This window comes from Neophocaena asiaeorientalis, unplaced genomic scaffold, assembly GCF_003031525.2.
Source record: "Neophocaena asiaeorientalis asiaeorientalis breed wild unplaced genomic scaffold, Neophocaena_asiaeorientalis_V1.1 scaffold123, whole genome shotgun sequence".
Classification (NCBI taxonomy): Eukaryota; Metazoa; Chordata; class Mammalia; order Artiodactyla; family Phocoenidae; genus Neophocaena; species Neophocaena asiaeorientalis.
Window position 1 is genome coordinate 4,467,029 of NW_020173666.1, and position 20,553 is coordinate 4,487,581.

General features: G+C 41.2%; 1 protein-coding gene across 2 annotated transcripts in view; it reads left to right on the plus strand.

The window, feature by feature from the left end:
- Positions 1-20,553, plus strand: part of SASH1 (SAM and SH3 domain containing 1) — an 856,260-nt gene that overhangs the window by 723,828 nt on the left and 111,879 nt on the right. The gene's annotated exons all lie outside the window — the stretch shown is intronic.

Below are 20,553 nucleotides of genomic sequence, written 5' to 3' on the forward strand. Positions count from 1 at the left end.
CATCTCACGTTAGTGGAATTATATAGTATTTGTTCTTTTGGGACTGGCTTATTTCACTTAGTATAGTTTCCTCAAGGTTTTCCCATGTAGCAGCATGTGTCAGAATTTCCTTCCTTTTTTTGTTTTTTTCTTAAAGATTTATTTATTATGTTTTTATTTATTTTACTTATTTTTGGCTGCGTCAGGTCTTAGTTGCGGCACATGGGATCTTTCGTTGTGGCACGTGGGATCTTCGTTGCGTCGTGAGGGCTTCTCTCTAGTTGAGGCGTGTGGGTTTTTTCTTCTCTAGCTGTGATGCGTGGGCTCCAGAGCGTGTGGGCTCTGTAGTTTGTGGCACGGGGGCTTTCTAGTTGAGACGCGTGAGCTCAGTAGTTGTGGCGCGCTGGCTTAGTTGCCCTAGGCATGTGGGATCTTAGTTCCCTGACGAGGGATTGAACCCTCATCCCCTGCATTGTAAGGCGGATTCTTTGCCACTGGACCACCAGGGAAGTCTCCCTTCCTTTTTAAGACTGAATAATTTTCCATTGTATGTATTTACCACATTTTGTTTATCCATTTATCCATCATCCATCAATAGACAGTTGAACTGCTTCCACCATTTGGCTATTGAGAATAGTGCTGCTGTGAACATGGGTGTACAATTAACTCTCTGAGTCTCTGCTTTCAATTCTTTGGGGGTATATACCCAGAAGTGGAATTCCTGGAACATACGGTAATTCTATTTTTACTTTTTTGGGGAATCTCCATACTGTTTATGTTCCCACCAACAGTGCACAAAGGTTCCACTTTCTTCATATCCTTGCTGATGCTCATTCTTTTGTTTCTTTCTTTCCTTTTTTAAAGAATAGTAACCATTCTAATGGATGTGAAGCGATGCCTTACTGTGGTTTTGATTTGTATCTCCCTAATGATTAGTGATGCTGAGCATCTTTTCATATGCTTTTTGGCCATCTGTATATTTTCTTAAGAGAAATGTCTGTTCAAGTTTTTTTGTTTTTTCATTTTTTTCCCCCATTTTCAAATTGGGTAGCTTTTGTTGTTGTGTTGTAGGAGTTCTTTATGTATTCTGGATATTAATCCCTTATCAAGTAAATGTATGATTTGCAAATATTTTTCTCCCATTCCCTGGGTTGCCTTTTTACACTGTTAATAGTGTCCCTTGATGAACAAAAGTTTTGTTTTTTTTTTTATTTTTATTTTATATTTCAGTATAGTTGATTTACAATGTTGTGTTAGTTTCAGATGTACAGCAAAGTGGTTCAGTTATACATATACATATATCTATTATTTTTCAGATTCTTTTCCCATATAGGTTACCAGAGAGTATTGAGTAGAGTTCCTTGTGCTGTACAGTAGGTCCTTGTTGATTATCTATTTTATATATAGTAGTGTATAAAAAAATTTATAATTTTGATGTTCAATTTATCTAATTCTTATTTTGTTGCCTGTGCTTTTGATGTCATATCCTAGAAGTCATTGCCAAAACGATGTTCCCCTATGTTTTCTTCTAAGAGTTTTATAGTTTTAGCTCTTATATTTAAGGTCTTTGACCCATTTTGAGTTATTTATTGTATATGGTGTAAGGTACTCCCTTAGCTTTTATTATTATGAAGTACATTCATTATCGCATAATTTCAAGAGATTTGTTGTGAAGAAAAACAGTCTCTGCCTCCCTTCTACCCCGTTTTCTGTGCCTAGACAGTCATTTTCCCTCTACATGTGTCACTGCATCCTGCTCCAGTGCCATCTCTGCAGTGTCTTCATTGGTTCCCTAAGGCAAGGGACACTTGTCCTTCTGAATTCCTGTTGCAGTTTTATGTTACTTTTCATATGATATCTGTTCTTTCCTACCTTTTATTATTATTCATGTACTTGTCTCATCCCTTCTACCAGATTATAAGCACCAAGATGACTGGCTTTAATTGCATTCCTGTATCCTTCAGAGCATTTGCCACAATACCTGGTGCCTCATGGTGACTTGTACCTTGTAGAGGCCAACGATTATTAACTGTATACCCAGTTAGTAAGAGTTGTTAGAAGATAGTATTGTGTGAATAGCAATATTGAATTTAAACATTCTCCAGTTTTAATTTTTGCTTAAATGAACTCTCAAGTTTGGTTTTGTTTTCTTTAAAATGTCAGAAAATGCTATGAAAATTGCCATCAATGTTCTAATAAGAGAATTAAGAGAAGAATAAGAGCATAAGAGAAGGGAGGAATTTTTATACCAACGTCACCTTGGGGCTAGCTAAGAAATTTCATACCTAAGTGACTTCAAGATTGTCCTTAAAAACTACTATCTGTATTTAAAGCCAGACAGCAGAAAGTGATTCCCTGTGCTTTCAATAAAGTTGAACTCCTGGAGGCAGGTCGTGAAGGCAGGTTCCCTGTGCTTTCAATAAAGTTGAACTCCTGGAGGCAGGTCGTGAAGGCAGGTTCCCTGTGCTTTCAATAAAGTTGAACTCCTGGAGGCAGGTCGTTTCAAATGACCAAGTCTGGTCCCTTGCAGAGTCGCTTTCACCACAGACCGTAACAGAACACACCCTTAGCCTGAAACCAGTACTGCTACTTCTCCCATCAGGAAGATGTCTTTGGAAAACCTCCTGGTGTATGTCAGTTGAAGGTTGTGAACACATCTCTGGTAGAGATTGTTTTGTAGAGTGATCCCAACGAGTACTCACCATGAGAAACGGATAAAATAACGAGGTGAGTGTGCTTTTGTTATAAGAAAAAGGCAATGTTGTGGAAAGCAGTGCTCATGGTTATATTTTTAATGCTTGCATGTTCAAATCACAAAAGAGATCACTTGTGTTCTAGAATAGTTGTTGTTTAATCTCAGAAAGTTCTTTAAGTTCTCAGTCGGTTCTCTTGAGACAAGACCCATACCTTCCTGTAAACCAAGGAACCATATTACTACCATTACATTTTCTCTCTAGGACAATCTAAATTAGAAGTTGCACAAAAATTCACATTCCATAGTAAATGGAACTCTTATGAGGTAATAAACAACTACATCACATTAGAGGTAACAGGTATTCTAAGAAGGATCTCATTATAACCTATATTGTAACACTCTGTAGTGTCACAAGCTACCCAGTGGTATAAAATAAAACTTTTGCCCATAAATCTGAGGCACAGATATAAAAATTGCCTCCCAGATCTGTATTTTTTTTTTTAGTGCTTTCTTTGTTTTTTTAAAAATTTTATTTATTTTTGGCTGTGTTGGGTTTTCGTTGCTGCGCGTGGGCTTCTCATTGCGGTGGCTTCTCTTTTAGCACGGGCTTTAGTCACGCGGGCTCAGTAGTTGTGGCTCGCAGGCTCTAGAGCACAGGCTCAGTAGTTGTGGCACACGGGCTTAGTTGCTCCGCGGCATGTGGGATCTTCCCAGACCCGGGCTCAAACCCGTGTCCCAAGCACTGGCAGGCGGATTCGTAACCACTGCGCCACCAGGGAAGCCCCGGATCTGTATTTTTATTTAAGCAATGTCATGAATTTATATTTATATGATTAAATATATAATCCTGTCATTCAACCCAATGCTAAATACTGATCGAGCACTTTACTAGGTGTCCTGGCGTCCAAGAGAAGTGCAATATAAAAAATTTTTTCCATTATACAAACACACATGAATAAAATTAGTTTTATGTAATTCACCATTATGCAGTTACATTTAGTCAACACGTATTGAGTCTTCACCATGTGCAAGGCTGTGTATAAAACTATAGGAAATAAAAAGAAATGTCCTTTGAGTTTTTAGTAATTTTCTATGTAAAATTTGATGAAATTAATATGAAGCATGAAATCCCCAGTTGTTTGGAATATTATTCTCAGAGACCATAATGGGAATATTGGCCAAAGCTTCTATGCAGGCTATACTCTTGATGGATTTTCCGTTCGTTTTTCAAATCCTTAATCTCCATTTTGGTAAAATTCATGTTGTTACATATCCTTCATGGCCTGAAGCTAGACTGAACGTTGATACTTACGACTCGTTATGACTTGTAGTTAAGGTGTTAAAAAAGCATGTATATGTCTGACAAACCGTATTTCAAGATGTTTAAGAGGCTTACAGTTTTATAAGTATGAGGGATCGTTTTGGCTAGATTTTGATTTAAGGACTGAGAAAATCAGAGTTCACTTAAGAAATGCTTAAGAAGTACCAAGTGTCTTTCACATAAATTTTAATTTGCACCTCACTCTCCCCTGGCAATAGTAGTAATCTACTTAGACCCTGGCACTTGGAGATAAGTATTCTTTAATAGACTCCAGTTACCCCTAAAACATCCATGAATGGAAGGAAAAAAAAAGTTGCTTAAAAAATGATGTAAAATGATACAATGAAGATTTATTGTTTGGTTTTTAAACTTATAATTTGTGCCATCATTTCTGCAGTTTGCAACAAGTCCCCCAGAGTTGGAACACTAGATCATGGAGTAGTATATAGGGAAAGAATCACAGGAAAATCATTATTGTTGGAAAAAAGAAAGAGGCATTTCTTAAAGAAAGCAACTCAGTGATTCTGAATAATACTAAGGTTTTAATGATGAGACTCTAGGGGAATGTTTACCATTTTAAAAACTGTGAACCTTAGTGTGTGTGTGTGTGTTGATTTCTTAACAAATGCGTGAAACTTAATTATAATTTTAGTAGTTTGAGCTACTTTAGTATTTAGTTAGTTTGAATCATGTTTGGATGTTCAAGGGAGCTTAGTGCATTTCAGTTTCAATGAAATTAGTGAGATTAAGTAACTTGTAGAGTAGGCTGTACCTGTATCATGGAAGCCTTGAACACCAGTTTAATAATTGACATTGTTCTGTTTTTAAGAGGGAGCGTATGAATAATTTCTTTTCTTTTCCCTTGTGGTTTACCACAGGATATTGACGTTCCCTGTGCTACACAATAGGACCCTGTTACTTATCCATAGATAGTTTGCACCTGCTAGTCCTGAGCCCCCAATCCATCCCTCCCCTGAGCCCCCTCTCCCTTGGCAACCACATTTCTGTTCTCTATGTCTGTGGGTCTGTTTTCTGTTTTGTAGATAAGTTCATTTGTGTCATATTTTAGGTCCCACATATAAGTGATATCATACGGTATTTGTCTTTCTCTTTCTGACTTACTTCACTTAGTATGATAATCTCTAGGTCCATCCATGCGACTGCAAATGGCATTATTTCATTCTTTTTTATGAATGAGCAATATTCTATTGTATATATGTACCACATCTTCTTTATCCATTCCTCTGTCGATGGACATTTAGGTTGCTTCCATGTCTTGGCTATTGTAAATGGTGCTAGTATGAACATAGGGCTGCATGTATCTTTTCGAATTATAGTTTTGTCCAGATACGTGCTCAGGAGTGGGATTGCTGGATCATATGGCAACTCAATTTTTAGTTTTTTGAGGAACCTCTGTTCCACTATGTTCTGCATAGTGGCTGCACCGATTTACATTCCCACCAACAATGTAGGAGGGTGCAACCTGTGAAAATGTTTGATTAGGAGAATGGCACGAGCATTATGTTCTTGGAAAGTCTGATTTATCAGTAGTACATTCAGCTATTTGGGAGGAGAGAGCAGTGAGAAGGCCGTGGCTCCAGTCCAGATGGAAGGGAAGGGAAACCTGAGTAAAGACACCAGGTGTGGAAACAGAAATGATGAAACGGAGGCAAGAAACATTCTGCTGGAAGAGCTTAGAACTTCATTGAGTCTCTGGAAGGGACAGGGATAAGTGAAGACGCTGGGAGGCTGGTGTGGCTTTTTTTTTTTCTGGCCGTACCACAAGGCATGTGGGATGTTAGTTCCCTGACCAGGGATCTAACCCATGCCCCCTGCAGTGGAAGCACTGAGTCCCAATCGGTGGACCGCCAGGGAAGTCCCTGGTGTGGCTTTTTGCAGGTAAGAGAAAGACGAAGGCGGGGTGTGCGGAAGATCAGGGGCTCACTTTATACTATATGGAGGTTGAGGTCCTGTCCAGGTGTTCTCGTGGAGCTGTACAGCCAGGGACCTGAGAATGGTGGCAGTGTTTAGATTTAGAGGAGCAGCTGGCGTGAGAGAGATACATTCTGAGATTTATTCATCATCATCTTCTTGGCACCTACTTGATGTCTGGCCTGAAATGAATGGGTTCATGGGAGGTGAATGGAGGCGGTGGGTATAGAAAATTCATTCAAGAAGTTTGCTCTTTGGTGCTGAAGGAACGAGTGCAATGAGTAGAGTGGTACCCAGCCAACCTCCCTCCCTCTCACTCTCCCTTCCTGCCTGCCTCCCTCCTTCCCTTTTCTCCTTTCCCCTCCGCTGTCCTCCATTTTTCTTTCTGTGGGGAGAGCTGAACAGGTCTGTGTGCCGAAAGAAGGGAAGAAAAGAATGGTAATGATTAAAAAATAAAAAGGAAGAATAAATATGTGGGGGAATTGCTCCTCCTTTTTATGAAGTCTGTGTAAAAACAGTGGAAGAAGTGTGACCTTCCCTGTTTGGAGAATGAAAAATATTTAAAGTTTGGGTGGCTTTCTGATCCTCCTTTTTTCCAAGGGCACATCATTCGTATTTACAGCAGGCAAAAGTCATCCCAGAAGGTTTGTGTTTCTACTTTTGTCTGTATAATATTTGCTAAAAAGAAAGGTAATTACGTAAAGAAATAGAGGAAGCACCCAGATAATTAGCTTTGAGCCCCCAAACATGCTAAGTGTTAGGTCATAAGGCACAGTCAGAAAGTCTATCACGGGAAGAATTTCTGGAGTGTTCCTGCCTGTACAGTTGACCCTTGAACAACAGGGATTTGAACTGCAAGCGTCCATTTATATGCAGATTTTTCTATGGTAAATACTACAGTACTTCATTGTCCGTGGTTTGTTGAATCCGTGCACGTGGAGGAGCCTCAGATATGGACTCTAAATTATATGCAGATTAATCCCCACGATGTTCAAGGGTCAGCTGTATATCCATGTGGACATTTTGTTGGATGCAAATGGTTTTAGTAGGTAACTGACTTTAGGAGACTGTTAGGCAACAGAGCAGAGTGGTTCAGCTTGAGTGTAGGAGGGCAGGCAGAGGGGAGGGGAAATCCTGGTTTTACCACTTACTAGCCACTTACTTTACCACTTACTTGACTGGGAGCAAGTTACTTAATGTCTCCGAGCCTCAGTTTCTCCTTCTGTAAAAAGGAGATAAACATAATCTCAACCTTTGAAGGCTGCAGTGAGAACTACGGAGAATTTTTTTCTTTTAATTTATTCACCAAATATTTACTCAGCACCCGTTACGTGCCAGGTACTGGGGCTGCAGCAATGAAGAAAATGTGTCACGTGTCTGTCCCTGTGGCACTTATTATGTTCTGTAGGGTCCAGGAAGAATGAATACATTTCTCACTCTTTGTAAGGTGCCAAGCATACTGCCTGGCCGTGCTCAGCGTGAGCCAACATCACTGACATCCGACACCGCAGAATGTTTTCTTTTTTTTTTCGTGACAAATGGGTAGGGGCTTCCATTAGCAAATGAATTTAGAAAGCTGGTGTTGAATATTTTTAATTTGGGGGAGGAAATCACTTAGTCCTATTGGTGCCTGTGTGTCATCTGCACGATTTACATGTTGATATTAGTCTATGATGATCATGTGTATGCCTAGGAAATTCTGGTTACTATGAAGGGGCCTGGGTACTGATTTTCATATATTGTGCTGCTTCCGTCTATTAAATAGGAAGCACCAGGGAAGAATATCACTTTTCTGACGTTCGATAGCTTTGACCCAGGGTTTTCTCTAAAAGGCGCCCTTCTTATGTCACACGTGTCGGGGAGAAAACAAGATTGATAAAGCAACACTTGAAGAAAACTATTAACTTTGCAGGAAATATACCACAGGGTAGTTTTCTTAAAAAAAAAAACCAAAGACGATCACTGTTCAGGTTTGACTGTCATTTGGTGCGATCAGCATTGTTGCGTCAGAGCTTAGATTCCGGAAAGATAAGCGTGAGACGTGAATGGATTTTTGTTGTTGTTGTTGGGGGTGGCTGCACCACGAGGTTTGCAGGATCTTAGTTCTCCAACCAGGGATCGAACCCAGGCCCCCGGCAGTGAAAGCAGGGAGTCCTAACCACTGGACCACCAGGAACTCCTGTGAATGGGTATGAGAACATGCCAGCCCCTGCCCCTGCAAACTTCAGCAACTTAAAAATTGGTGACAATCGCCTGAGAGCCAGCAGGACACAGGTCACCAGAGAGCTGTCCCTATGGTCAGTTAATCACAGAAAGGAGGACTTCCCTGGTGGCGCAGTGGTTAAGAATCCGCCTGCCAATGCAGGGGACACGGGTTCCAGCCCTGGTCCGGGAAGATCCCACATACTGTGGAGCAGCTAAGCCCATACGCAACAACTACTGAGCCTGTGCTTTAGAGCCTGTGAGCCACAACTACTAAGCCCGTGTGCCACAACTACTGAAGCCCGTGCGCCTAGAGCCCACGCTCCACAACAAGAGAAGCCACCGCAATGAGCAGCCCACGCACCACAACGAAGAGTAGCCCCAACTCACTGCAACTGGAGAAAGCCTGCGTGCAGCAACGAAGACCCAATGCAGCCAAAAATAAAATAGATAAATTTATTTTAAAAAAACATAGAAGGGAAAGCCCGGGGGAAAGTAAGCGAACCCCAGTGGCTGTCATTGGAGGACTACAACGATTTGGGGGAACTACCCACAAAACTGTTAGCCAAAGGCAACCCATTAAACGTACCCACTCAATCACAGGATTCTCATTGGCAGAAGGAGGCATTTTTAAAGAGGGGATGAGGGACCTGCCCTCATTCATTAAAAATAAACTTTTTAGTTTTCCTGAAGAGAAAGAGTGCTCTGGTGTATTTCAAGATGGTTCCTTTCTCCTCTCCCTGCGGGAAGCACAAGAAGATTTCTCTCCAGTGTTTACTACAGGAATCTGGTCAAGCTCCTGGAGTTCTAGTTTTCCTCCCAGCGCTGGTTCCCACAGTGGTTTCTGCTTCTGAGTCTCTGCTGCATTGCAGCTAAAGAAAATGATAAGAGGAGGGCACCAGAATCACAACTAACTGCTGAACAATCATTGACAGGAAGACACTGGAACTCACCAAAAAAGATACCCCACATCCAAAGACAAAGGAGAAGCCGCAGTGAGACAGTAGGAGGGGCACAGTCACAATAAAATCAAATCCCATAACCGCTGGGTGGGTGACTCATAAACTGGAGAAAAATGATACCACAGAAGTCAACCCACTGGAGTGAAGGTTCTGAGCCACACGTCAGGCTTCCCAACCTGGGGGTCCGGCAATGGGAGGAGGAATTCCCAGAGAATCAGACATTGAAGTCTAGCGGAATTTGATTGCAGGACTTTGACAGGACTCGGGGAAACAGAGACTCCACTCTTGGAGGGCACACAAAAAGTAGTGTGCAAATCAGGACCCAGGGGAAGGAGCAGTGTCCCCAGGGAAGACTGAACCAGACCTACCTGCTAGTGTTGGAGGGTCTCCTGCAGAGGTGGGGTGTGGCTGTGGCTCACTGTGTGGACAAGGACACTGGCAGCAGAAGTTCTGGGAAGTACTCCTTGGCGTGAACCCTCCGAGAGTCTGCCATTAGCCCTATCAAAGAGCCTGTAGGATCCAGTGCTGGGTCGCCTCAGGCCAAACAACCAACAGGGAGGAAACTCAGCCCCACCCATCAGCAGACAAGCGGATTAAAGTTTTACTGAGCTCTGCCCAACTGAGCAACACCCAGCTCTACCCACCACCAGTCCCTCCCATCAGGAAGCTTGCACAAGCCTCTTAGATAGCCTCATCCACCAGAGGGCACACAGCAGAAGCAAGAGGAACTACAGTCCTGCAGCCTGTGGAACAAAAACCACATTCACAGAAAGATAGACAAGATGAAAAGGCAGAGGACTATGTACCAGATGAAGGAACAAGATAAAACCCCAGAAAAACAACTAAGTGCAGTGGAGATAGGCAACCTTCCAGAAAAAGAATTCAGAATAATGATAGTGAAGACGATCCAGGACCTCAGAAAAAGATGGAGGCAAAGATCGAGAAGATGGAAGAAATGTTTAACAAAGACCTAGAAGAATTAAAGAAGAAACACCTAGAAGAATTAAAGAACAAACAAACAGAGATGAACAGTATAATAACTGAAATGAAAAATACACTAGAAGGAATCAATAGCAGAACAACTGAGGCAGAAGAACGGATAAGTGAGCTGGAAGACAGAATGGTGGAGTCCACTGCTACAGAACAGAATAAAGAAAAAAGGATGAAAAGAAATGAAGACCGCCTAAGAGACCTCTGGGACAGCATTACACGAACCAACATTTGCATTATAGGGGTCCCAGAAGGAGACAAGAGAGAGAAAGGACCCAAGAAAATATTTGAAGAGATTATAGCCGAAAAATTCCCTAACATGGGAAAGGAAATAGGAAGCGCTGAGAGTCCCAGGCAGGATAAACCCAAGGAGAAACACACCGAGACACGTAGCAATCAAATTGACAAAAATTAAAGACAAAGAAAAATTATTGAAAGCAACAAGGGAAAAACAACAAATAACATACTCCCATAAGGTTAACAGCTGATTTCTCAGCAGAAACTCTACAAGCCAGAAGGGAGTGGCATGATATCTTTAAAGTGATGAAAGGGAAGAACCTACATCCAAGATTACTCTACCCGGCAAGGATCTCATTCAGATTCGACAGAGAAATCAAAAGCTTCACAGACAAGCAAAAGCTATGAGAATTCAGCACCACCAAACCAGCTCCACAACGATTGCTAAAGGAACTTCTCTAAGTGGGAAACACAAGAGAAGAAAAGGACCTACAAAAACAAACCCAAAACAATTAAGAAAATGGTAATAGGAACATACATATCGATAATTACCTTAAATGTGAATGGATTAAATGCTCCAACCAAAAGACACAGGCTCACTGAATGGATACAAAAACAAGACCCATATATATGCTGTCTACAAGAGACCCACTTCAGACGTAGGGACACATACAGACTGAAAGTGAGGGGATGGAAAAAGATATTCCATGCAAATGGAAATCAAAAGAAAGCTGGAGTAGCAATTCTCATATCAGACAAAATAGACTTTAACATAAAGACTATTATAAGAGACAAAGAAGGATACTACATAACGATCAAGGGATCAATCCAAGAAGAAGATATAACAATTGTAAATGTTTATGCACCCAACATAGGAGCACCTCAATACATAAGGCAAATGCTAACAGCTATAAAAGAGGGAATCGACAAAAACACAATAATAGTGGGGGACTTTAACACCTCACTTAAACCAATGGACATCATCTGGACAGAAAATTAATAAGGAAACACAAGCTTTAAATGACACAATACACCAGATAGATTTAATTGATAGTTATAGGACATTCAAAAACAGCAGATTACACCTTCAAGTGCACACGGAACATTCTCCAGGGTAAATCACATCCTGGGTCACAAATCAAGCCTTGGTAAATTTAAGAAAATTGAAATCACATCAAGCATCTTTTCTGACTGCAACTCTATGAGATTAGAAACCAATTACAGGGAAAAAACATGTAAAAAACACAAACACATGGAGGCTAAACAATTTGTTACTAAATAACCAAGAGATCACTGAAGAAATCAAACAGGAAATCAAAAAATACCTAGAGACAAATGACAATGAAAACACGGCGATCTAAAATCTGTGGGATGCAGCAAAAGCAGTTTTAAGAGGGAGGTTTATAGCAATACAATCCTACCTCAAAAAACAGGCAAAATCTCAAATAAACAATCTAACCTTACACCTAAAGGAACTAGAGAAAGAAGAACAAACAATATCTAAAGTTAGTAGAAGGAAAGAAATCATAAAGATCAGAGCAGAAATAAATGAAATAGAAACAAAGAAAACAATAGCAAAGATCAAGAAAACTAAAAGCTCTTTCTTTGAGAAGATAAACAAAAGTGATAAACCTTTAGGCAGACTCACGAAGAAAAAGAGGGAGAGGACTCAAATTAATGAAAGTAGAAATGAAAAAGGAGAAGTTATAACAGATACCGCAGAAATATAAAGCATCGTAAGAGACTGCTACAAGCAGCTCTATGCCAATAAAATGGACAACCTGGAAGAAATGGATAAATTCTTAGAAAGGTACAACCTTCCAAGACTGAACCAGGAAGAAATAGAAACTATGAACAGACCAATCACAAATAATGAAACTGTGATTAAAAATCTTCCAACAGGGGCTTCCCTGGTGGCGCAGTGGTTGAGAGTCCGCCTGCCGTTGCAGGGGACGTGGGTTCGTGCCCCGGTCCGGGAAGATCCCACATGCCGCGGAGTGGCTGGGCCCGTGAGCCATGGCCGCTGAGCCTGTGCGTCCAGAGCCTGTGTTCCGCAACGGGAGAGTCCACAACAGTGAGAGGCCCACATACTGCAAAAAAAAAAAAAAAAAAAAAATCTTCCAACAAAGTCCACAACCAAATGGCTTCACTGGTGATTTCTTTCAAACATTTAGAGAAGAGCTAACACCCATCCTTCTCAAACTCTTCCAAAAAATTGCAGAGGAAGGAACACTCCCAATCTCATTCTACGAGGCCACCATCACCCTGATACCAAAAGCAGACAAAGATACTACAAAAAAAATAGTTTTCCTGAAGCCAGAGAAGCTTTCTGTAATTCCAGTCTGAAGAGGTAGAGGTGATCCCCCACTTAAACCTCCAGCCGTCAAGGCGCTTGGCTTAACTGACCAAGTAAGTCTAGCCAGAGCCTCAGAGATGCTGGCCTTAGTGTTTATAGGTTCCAGGCCATCCCAGAAGCCTTCTCAGTCCCCTCAGCTGGCCCCCGCCGTGACTGGCCCTCCTACCTGGAAATGACATCTAGACAGACATGATGCAATAGGTTCTCTCTTTCCCCATTGGAATTGCTTGTTTTCAAAGGACTGGATGAAACAAAGCAAGCTCTTTGAGGTTTCTCTGAAAACTAGACATTGCTTGTAAATAGTTTTTTTTAAGTGTCCTTTGTATCCTGTTCAATAATCCCCACCAGCTGTGCGCTCTTCTCAAGGTATTCCAGTGAAAGAGTGTTGGGTTGACAACAGTCTGCAAAGGACATACTCTAGGTTCTGTTCAACTGGTAGAGAGACTTTAAAAATAGCTCTTGAATTTTGCGATGTGGAATGCCATGTGTGAGCTCCCGGGACAACATGTGTGCTACACATTGCAAAACCCTTCACAAGTGTTACCTAGTTAAACTGCACACTGTCTGACAGGTGGCAGGCTCCACAGTGTCTTGCAGGAGGAGGGAACTGCTGCACGTCCAGCACCAGCTCGGCACACTGTCTTTGTGTCTTGAGGTTGCGCTGTCTCAAGAGCGAATGAGTCTTCGTTGGAGTACAATCGAAATAGTTAGAACCCAAGGTCTTCCCTGGGACGTGGTTAATTATTATGAGAGATTCATTACCACCCTTAGCAACTTCAGAGTTTTGCCAACAAGGCCAGTGATTGTTGGCAGGATCAGAAACAAGCCAAAGAGACCAGATCTTGGGTATAGACCTACCCACTGTGGTGGCCTCGTGTCAGGGATCTACTGGAGGGCTCAGGTCTCCAGCAGGAGGTTCAAGTCTGAGTAAGCAGCAGGTGATGGGGTCCTATGGACAGAGGAGTCGGGTAGGGGCAGCACCAGGAAACTGAGAGCAGCTCCTAATGGATGCCTGTCCGTCATTAAGCCTATGAGAAGGTGGCAGGGACTGAGTCATCAGGCTGACCAAGGATGGGGCAGAACCCCTGTCTTGGGAGAAGACCAAGGTTATTGGCAGTTATCAGAACAAAGCCTTAGAAGGAAGAAAACAGCAAAGCAAAACACTTGGGTACAGGCTAAAGAGCAGGGGAGGAGAACAGGGACAGTAGACTTCTAGCACGTGGTCTGTAATCTCTCTGTGCCTCAGTCTCCTAGTTGGTAAAATGGAAATAGTAAAATTTGCTACCTCAGAAGGTATTCCAGATGATTAAATGAAATAATATATGTAAAGTGCCTAGAATGGTGTATGGCACCAAGTGAGTGCTTAGTCAGCATTGGTGATGATGGCAGTGAAGTGAAGAAGATGGTGAGGGTGAGGATGATGGTGACAATGGTGATGATGGTAATTATGTTGGTGATGACCACATTGATGATGATGATGAATCAGAAAGTACCGTGGGAGTACCTGCTCCTCAAGACAGAACTGGCCCTGGGACAGGCGTGCAACTTACAGGTGGAGATCCAGTGACAGCCAGCAGGTGGGGAAGTGGGATGCAGCGCAGAACAAGCCTTGATGAGCACTTGGTAATTATTTGGTGTTTAGAGGTATACCAGGTAACCCCAAGGAGTTCGTTGCTGCTGTTTCTTTGGTTACTTGCTAGTACCTTTGTGTGGATAACTGAATCCATCAGTTCAATTTTTACAATGGGTACCATTTGAATATTTAAGAGAGGATTTTCAAGAAAATAATTATTTGTTTTTATGTGTCCCTAAACTTCTCCAGTTTTTCCCCCGGTTGCCTACTCACGTTAAGCAAGGACAAATGGCAGTTTGTGTGGTCCCTAACAACACCGTTGACACGTGTCGTGGATGATATAGAGAGCTTAACAAGGTGTCTGTCCTTCCTTGAACATGTTTCTGTCATTGTCTTGTCTTTATTTCTCAACATACTGTCTGTCTCATGCTTGTGGATCAAATTATACAATGTCAATACCTAGGGATTAAAAACATAATAGAAATTTTAATTCAGTTGATAGTGTAAAAGGCACTAGGCTTTCTGTGCTGTGGTCTCTCGGGATGGTTAATGGTGAGCAGCCTCAGCCCAGAAACCTTCCGTGAAATCCTTGTAGACCAATAGAGACAGTTGCAGTGTTAATGTGGTTAGATGGTGTGATGGGAGCACCTGACAGTCTTAGGGGATAGGGGAAGGCCCACGGAGAGGGTAACGTCTTTAATTTTCCTAAAAGTCTGTCCAAAATATTCATTAACTTCCAGACTTCAAATCACGACTTTAAAGGCCTCGACAGTTTTGATGCCACCAGTCTTTTCCCCAGCGTTGAATCTTGCCTGACAGTTATCCCCGCCTTTCCATCTCTTGCCTGTTTAGTCATTCTCCTGTGCTGCACTGCTCATCCCAACATTAAAATATCTTTGGTAAGATTTGAGGGGGTTACTTATTGCTCTGTGAATACTATATGGCAAAGGACTGAAGAATCCTCCAAAGATCATTTTCTCTTTAGTGCTTTGAGTTTGCGTACATTGGCTTGATAGAAGGGGAAAATTTGGGTGATTTCAAAGTGTTACTGTATCGCTACATGGATTACATCTTTTTTTTTTTTTTTGACAGACCTGACTGTACCATGCAAGACTCTTTTATTCTCTTGATTCTCCAAGTCACAATCATATCTCTAGGTTCATTTCAGCCTTTGGGAGGGACATGTCGTATTCAGGGACACAGCCAGATCTCCTAGCCGGTGTCCCAGGCACACTGGTCATTGGGTTTGCACTTTTGTCTGTCCTGCTGCAGTGGCTAGGGAAGGGCTGTCCATCTGTTTTCTGCCCTTGGAGATCAGGTCCAAATGTGTTTCCTGTTTGTTCTCTTCTGTGGCTTTTGTTTGTTTGCTTTCGTAAGGACAAAATGCTACTTGCTAGGGGCAAATTGGCTCACTGTTTGTATACGTGCAAATTCTCCGTGCATATTGTATGCATAATCTCATATGAAACAACCGTTTTCTAATTAACACCCCGGTGATATTTATGGTGATTGAGGTTAGTTTAGAGACAACAAGGAAATACTTCTAATTTTATCTTTCCATGCTGTGGGGAAAAGGAGAATTTGACAAGGCAGTTTAAGAGAAAGGGAAAGTAGAGCAAACTTTCTATGAGGAAAATTCCAAATTACTGATGTTTCAGAATCTTCAATATTATAATGCAGTTTAAAAACATAAGGTACTATGAAGTGTGTGTTTGTATGTCGAATAATGTATCTTTAAATGACAAGTGTTCCACACAAAGATCTGTTTGTAGAAAAGGAACCAGTCATCATGTGATATTTTAAAAAATTAATGTACATCTTCTATGCCTTGGGTATTCTAAGTCCCAGTTATGGTATGGAATCTTGATAGTGTACTATGTATATGTGTAAATTTTGAACCAAATCTGACTCTAGGTCTAGAAGGAATAATATTAGGAAAAATACATTTTAAATAGAAACATTTTTGTCTTGCTTTCTGGTTTTCTATATTGTATATACACAGTATAGAAAAATAAGAAAATACAGAAAAGCCTAAAAAACAAACTAATTATGTTTAAACCTCTAATCCCTACCCCCATCTCAGATTTAACCACATGTTGGCATATTTCCTCCCAGACTGTTGTCTGTGTATGTATATATATATTTGTTCAACAAATACTGAGTAGCTACTTTTTGAATTGCCAGACACCGCTGGGTTCTGGGGATACAACAGTGAACAAAACATACAGAATTGCCTGCCCCAGTGGACTTTACATTCTGTATATATCCACCCATTTACCCAAATACACATTGGGATCAAGCTGTCATACTGTGCGCTTGCTTACATTCCTTAACCTTCTATAAGGAACACTCTTCCCTTGTTAAATATTCTCCGGTGTTGTGATTCTTAATGGTTATAAACCTTTTTATCTTGTGAATGGACCATAGTTTATTTAAGTATCCCTCAATTCAAGCTATTTAAGTGCTTTCTGTTATTATAAAAATAAGTAACCATGAATATCTTTTTCTTTTTTTTTTTAATTGGCCTCGCAGCTTGCGGGATCTTAGCACCCTGACCAGGGATCGAACCCCTGCCCCCTGCAGTGGAAGCACGGAGCCCTAACCACTGGACTGCCAGGGAATTCCCAATGAATATCTTTAAATGTACATCTTCACTTTCATAATTTATCATCCTTAGGGTAGATTATTAGATATGAGTTTAGCAGGTTGAAAAGTAAGAACATTTTAAAGACTCCACAAACACTGTTAAATTACCATCTTGGGGCTTCCCTGGTGGCGCAGTGGTTGAGAGTCCGCCTGCCGATGCGGGGGATGCGGGTTCGTGCCCCAGGCCGGGAAGATCCCACATGCCCGCGGAGCGGCTGGGCCCGTGAGCCATGGCCGCTGAGCCTGCGCGTCCGGAGTCTGTGCTCCGCAATGGGAGAGGCCACAGCAGTGAGAGGCCTGCGTACCGCAAAAAAAAAAAAAAAAAATTACCATCTTGAAATATTGTATAGTTTGCACTTTTATTAACAACATATCTGTGCTCCTTTTTAAAATGTCATACTTCCCAGTATTTAACATTATCAGGATAAAGAAAACTTTACCAGTTTGACTGGTGAAAAGTATTCTCAGAGTTTTCAATCATAATTCTTTGATTATTTCTAAGAACACACGTTTTTTAATATCTTTATTTCTGTGGCCCATGTTTTAAAGTCGTTTGCCTGTTTTCCTATCTAAAGTATTGTTTTTCTTATTTATCAGCACCCTGTATATATTGAGCCATTTAGTCTATTATCATGTATGTAGCAAAATTTTCCCGAGGTGGAGAATATACGGTTTCCCCAACTTTTCCAGCAACCAAATCACGTGACAGGAAATGAGGAGGAGGCCCTCCTCTTGGTGTGGATTTTAAACCAGAATCTCTCTCCATAACCACAGCAGCAACAGCTAAGTTGCTGTGATTGTAGTACCTGCAAGCAGTAATGTCCAAGAAATATAATAGTTCTACAGACAGGGCTGCGTTTAGTGCCTGAGCTGCTGGTCATGCAGGTACGAGTAAGCATGTGAGCACAGGGATCGAACTCAGTACTGGGCAAATGGTACTCTACCTTGCCCCTCCCCCAATGTAGTAGTCGTGGTGCACGTGAATTTAATTGGTTTCCAAAAAATGCGTGCCATCTCTATGTACCTCAGTGTACATGTAGATACACTTTCGGGTTATAAAAAGTCGAGCCTCATGGTTGTGGATGAGTGGACCAGGAATGAGATCCTGACAAACAGCTGCTGTTCTGAACGGGGGGATAGATTTATGCTTAAACCAGAGTAAACTGTGCCACCAGGTAATAATTTTGAGCAATGAAGTACGTTTGCTACAGTAACCGTTAAAGAAACAGATAAATCACAGTAATTTCAACGTGGCACTTTAGCCATTCTGTAAATGGGTATTTTAGATTTCATTTGCTTTTGAACTAAGTTCAATAATACATAGAGTGAGGCATTCAAAGATTAATGCTTAGAAAGGAGGAAAATCAGTGGACAAGAACAGAAACATATCATTTATGTATATTACATTGGGGCTTGGTCTGCCTGTGTTTCCATTATAAATCGGATTTTTCAAGCATTCGTAATACAGCAGTAAAAAGTTTGCCCTGGGCTGAAACTTGGCAGTTGTCTCAACTTTCTGAGATTCCAATTTTTATTTTATTCTTACTCTTCTTAATCAAATACTATGACATCTATGCATGTGTTTTTTTTAATTTAATTTAATTTATTTTTTATACAGCAGGTTCTTATTAGGAATCTGTTTTATACATAGTAGTGTATATATGTCAATCCCAATGTGTTTTTAAATGTTTTACATCATTGCTATTAATTCAAAAGTCCATTTCTTTTAGAAGTAAAACTTTGTGGCTGATGATTGCAGAATACACTGTATTGTCATTGATTATCATTGATTCTGAGGCTTTTTAAGATGTTTAAAAAACTTTGGGGACTTCCCTGGTGGTTCAGTGGGTAAGACTCCACGCTCCCAATGCAGGGGACCCGGGTTCGATCCCTGGTCAGGGAACTAGGTCCCACATGCCACAACTAAAAAAAAGATCTCACATACCACAACTAAAGATCCCGTATTATGCGACTAAAGGATCCAGCATGTCGCAGCTGAAGATCCTGCACGTGGCAACGAAGATCCTGCATGCCGCAACTAAGACACCGGCGCAGCCAAATAAATTTAAAAAAATAATAAATAAATGAATTTTTAAAAGGTGGTTAAAAAACTTTTAAAGATGGTTTGAAAATATGATTCAAAGTCTGAGAAAAAACAACGGTTAAATGTTATGATAGTGTTTGATTTTTTTTAAAATAGCAATCTTTTATTTATTTATTTATTTTTATATTTATTTTTGGCTGTGTTGGGTCTTTGTTTCTGTGCGAGGGCTTTCTCTAGTTGCTGCAAGTGGGGGCCACTCTTCATCGCGGTGCACGGGCCTCTTCACTATCACGGCCTCTCTTGTTGCGGAGCACAGGCTCCAGACGCGCAGGCTCCGTAGTTGTGGCTCATGGGCCTAGTTGCTCCGCGGCATGTGGGTTCTTCCCAGACCAGGGCTCGAACCTGTTTCCCCGGCATTAGCAGGCAGATTCTCAACCACTGTGCCACTAGGGAAGCCCAGCGTTTGATTTTTATAGCTGCAAAGACAACAATAATAATGCTCTAAATCATGACAAAATGTGAGTCAGTATCTTAGAGGATTCATTTAAATTTGGCATCTCCAGTTTGGTGAAGCTACATAATTTTGTAAAACCCATATTCAGACACCCAGCCTGCTTACTAATCAGAGCAGGTGTTATTTATGTGATGATATGAACCCTTTGGGGTTTTTATATTCTCAGTTATGTTCATCTTACTTGATCATGAGCTCCTGAAGTTCAGTGACTATTCTTTATACTTCCAGTACCCAGCATGTCAACTAGGTACAGAGGTGACACTTAGGAAATATGGGTTGAATAAATGAATACATGAGTTTTGTTCAGTTATAGACTGTCACCAACTTCTGAAGATTATTCATTCTGAAACACGTGAGTCACTGAGTTAGGACTTGTTCATTTTCCTGTAAAAGTGTAATGTAAAAAGTAAAATTTCCCACAAAGGCTTATTTAATTTCCAACGATTACACTCTAGCACAATCACTGTAGTCGACAGAGGTCTGGATCTGTTTCTGAAAAACAGTCCCTCCCAGTCAGTAGACAGTCCCATGGTAATGCTCAAACGCTCCAGTTATATGTGTTCTACATGTTGTAAATAATTCATTCTATTATCAGACACCTGGCTTTACCTGCCTTTTTTTTTTTTTTAAATAATGTTGAGCCTACCTCTTTCCTTTTACTTTAAAATCATCAATCTTGGGAATTCCCTCACTTTCACTGCCGAGGACCCGGGTTCAATCCCTGGTCGGGGAACTAAGATCCCACAAGCTTCATGGTGTGGCCAAAAAATAAAAATAAATAAATAAATAAAATAAAATGAACAATCATTAGTCTTGGTCATCCCCTTCTAGAGCAGTGAAGACCAGGCTGGAGTTTAGGTGTGACTCAGGGTATACTGATCCCTTCAACCTCCAGGCTACTGAATCCAACATTAGAGTCAGCTCTGAGCAGCCTTGTCTGGGGCAGCAGTTCTCAAAGTATAGCTCCCCAGCCAGCAGTGTTCGCATCACCTGGAACTTGGTAGAAATGCAAATTAGAGGGCTCATCCCAGATGGACTGAATCTGTAATTCTGGGGAGGGGTCCAGCAATAGTGTCGAACAAGCCAGGGGATTGCAGGGTAC